The sequence below is a fragment of the Grammomys surdaster genome, unplaced genomic scaffold, assembly GCF_004785775.1.
Source record: "Grammomys surdaster isolate TR1022 unplaced genomic scaffold, NIH_TR_1.0 150, whole genome shotgun sequence".
NCBI classification, from domain to species: Eukaryota; Metazoa; Chordata; class Mammalia; order Rodentia; family Muridae; genus Grammomys; species Grammomys surdaster.
In genome coordinates, this window is record NW_021604608.1 from 6,887,117 (window position 1) to 6,891,005 (window position 3,889).

Below are 3,889 nucleotides of genomic sequence, written 5' to 3' on the forward strand. Positions count from 1 at the left end.
ATTTTCCAGGCATATAACCTGTGCAGATACCATGCCAGGCACATTACATGGGTATACTTGAAAACTACTAATGACCTGCAAGACAGGAGCTAGTAATGTCATTTGTCCAACCAAAGGGAAAGAAGAAAGAGAACAAAACTTTTGCCCAAGGAGCAAAGACTGAAGCTAGCATTTCTAGACGTCAGCATCATGTCTGTAGGATTTTATGGCCCTTATATTCTTTGTCACACACTCTACTGATGCATCAGTGATCCAGAAGAAAGCATTCAAAGGGAAAGAAAATCCAGGGAAAAAAAGGCATAAAATAGCTATGAGTGAAGGAACACCACCAGGAAAGAGAAGTTAGTCAAACTCTGCAAGAAGGACCCAATAGTAATTACCATGACAGGATACTACTAAGGAACGTATTTGGTAACTACAGCATTTATAGGAGATGACAACAGAAATAAAAAATAACAGTCATAATACAAGTGAGAGCTTTGCAGACTTAGAATGTGTGTCAACTCTGTCCTTGAAGGGTTGCTGGCCCCAAAGAAATACATGTGTGAGCAGGTGTGAAATTGATGATACTCTACCTAAGTGAGCATGCTAAAACAAGTTAGTGTAAGCCAAAAATCATTATAATGCAATCAGTCTCTCCTTGTGGTAAAAATACTGATATCAAAAGTCAGCAAACATGCTTATTATATCAAAACATAGGTCCAAGTAAATCTGCTAGCCTAGTAGAGCACCCAAGGAAAGAGTGTCATGTTCCTGTCAGCCAGCATTGCATACAAAGTCATAAGATCCTATAGAGTGACTTTGTTGAAAAGAGAACCACTAACACACATACATGAGGGTATAAATATTTGCAACCAAGCATACTTACATAGGAGAAGCTCATACTTTTCCATGGTACCATGAACTTATCCTCCTGACGAGCAGCACAAGTCAGTGTCCTGTTCTCCGTCTTACAAACTCTGTCATCTTCGAAAAACTTGTTCCCCATTTATTCAATCATGCCTCTGTCCCATTTGCTGTCCCTCTGTGGTATGGTTTTTGAAAATCAAACACCCTCAGTTTTGCACACTAGTACTCTTCATAGCTGCCAACACTCTCCAGCACTATCACATAGAATAATTTTTTCTTACATCTTAAGTATTCTTTACAGTCCCTCAGCCTGTCTTTACTCCCTTCTTCAATTGTGCAAATACTGACCAGCTCTCGTTCTCAGGAGGAGTCTTGGTGACTCTCAAGAGGCCTTGGCATGGTCCACAGCCCACCACTTCCTTCCCCGTCCTAATTGTTGTTTATCTGCTTATTTTACCGGTAGACTGTGGGGAGGAAATGAGCTATATTTGGTTATATGGTCATTGATTAGCTGGATGAAACAATGAAGAATCCCTTTCAGCAACATAGAGTGCTTTTGAAAGTACAGTAAATTCTAGTCAGCTTTCCATGGGACACTTGATAATAACTCAAACCCAGATCACAGTCAAAGATTATATTTCCAGTAACTTCTACAGATACTAGAGAGAAAGAACATTCTGGTCATCTTTACCCCAGGACACAAGATGACATGTCCTAGGACTTTGTACTTTACAAAGATCTTTTCTAAGGCATTGTCTTCATCTATAATGTAAAGTCCAAAGCAACCTAGAGAATAAGAAGCAGCCATATGCCTAGCTCAGGTGAAATGATGGCATACCTAACAACTTTCCACTAAAAGCAACATATGAAGGTTGAGAACAGTCCCTTTCTCTGCTGGTCTGACATAACATGCACTAAAAGGACATCCCAGGCTTCAGTCAGAATAAGATCTCCAATCAAATACATTTAACACTTGCCACTCCCAGTAACAGGGTGATTTAGCCAAACTCTGTAAGATAAGGTCCTGGGACATGGGTAGGAAGATGATTTTGTCTCTGCTCTTTCCTCTGTAGGATTCACTGTTCTCACACTATCCATTTCCAAAAAAGGGAGAGATGGAGGGAGAAAGGGGAGGAGTAAACAACTAGATAGAAAAGTTAATGGGCCAGAGATCAGTAAATTTTTCTGTAAAGTTCTACAAACCAAGTATTTTTCTAGTGTTAGGTCAAGCTTTGAACAATATATACATTCTTTATCATTGATATATTGCAATAAAATTTTATTAATAAAAATAGGTGGCCAGGCAAATTTGGCTATAAATTACTATTTCCCATCATTGGGGTAGGCCAAGAACAGTGAATGAATTTTGTCTCACATTCCGGCTTTGATTAGTGGGTAGATGGCTTCACAAAACCTGATGTTATGTGTTCAGGGAGACTCTAAGGCTGTCTGTAGGTAGGCTCAAGAGGATTAGTGATCAATTAGCAATGTCTGTTCTGGATGTCAGGAGCATCACTGTGCTGCATGCACCAGTTTTGCCACCTTGGCTAAGCTTTAAATAAGTTTCTAAAGAAGAAATTCATGAATTCACATTTTTTTTCAAGTAGCTTGAGATCAACCAAAGCTGGGTAACAACCAACAGACCACTCTACCTCATTCCATAGTAAACTTCTTATCTGTTATTTCTTAAATGGATTGCAAATCGGCAACTCCTGACTTAGAAAAAGAAGAAAGTAAGTCAACAGCATATCTATAGATGCAAGCTAAAAGTAAATCCCACTTGGAGTAGTTGGATGAAGCAAGATTCCCATTTTTATCTGAGTTTGTATGCCACATTACCCAGCTTTAAGGAAGCATCCTGTTTTCTGTGTAGCAGAAGCAACTGCAGCGGATGGGATTGCTTTTCTGTTGGAAATCAACTCAACATTAATACTTCCAAAAGAGCCCTCTCTACAAGCTGTGCTGTATTCAACAAAAGAGATGGTTCACGACATTTACTTTGATTTAATGTTAAACTTGCAAGTAAATACATAAAGCCTTGGTGTCATAAAGCTAATTTAAAAGGAACATTTCTCCTTATGGCTCCCTGGAGTATTACAGATTCTCCAGTATTCTTCTGCCATCGTGTAGGATGCATTAAAGGACTGAAGCCATAATTGTGGATATCAGAATACATGGGTCAATGGGATAAATCATCTAAATGAATTGGTTGATACAACTTCAAGTCCTTGGTAATAAGTTCTCCTAAGCCCTGGCAGGTGGGCTGAAAGCCCTAGAATAAATCCAGTTTTGAGAACAACAGATGAGGGAATTCAAACATGGCAATTTTTACACACAAGACAATTTTCACTTTGTAAAACTATCCCTAGAGAATAGAAAATAATAAATACAGACAAAATGATACATGAATTGAGACATAAGTATGTCAGGACTGGTAGTGACATTTAGGAGGGCAGGAAGAAGCATCATGAGTTCAAGGCCAGACTAAGCAACTTAGACTCTCCTTTAAAACACAAAGCAAAATCAAGGTGAGATGTTCAAGGTCCTAGGTTCAACTCTCAGTACCATAGAAAGAAAATAATAAATAAAACTTATACCGTGGACTTTTTCAGAATTCTGTAATAATCATGTGTATTGTTTATGGCCATCAATAATTTCTTCTTACAGCAACAATAAAAACTTAATTCTAACTGGAAAATATATGCCAGTTTGATGGCAGCTAACACAGGCCAAGTTTTTAAGGTAATCACATTTTTATTATTGCCTCTTTATAAAATATAAAATAAAAAAGACAGAACAACATAGAAAGTCTAGTGAAGGTTGTATAAGATAATACTGTCTTATTAATCTACAGAGATCTTGGGCCAACAGGAATTTAAGATAATACAGCTTTTACACTAAGCTCAGTTCCAATAATACTGACAATTTTGTGTAAGCAAAATTCTTGCAGAGTACACTGGCACTCTCTGTCTCTGTCTGTCTTTGTCTGTCTCTGTCTGTTTCTGTCTGTCTGTCTCTCTCTCTCTCCTCTCTCTCTCTC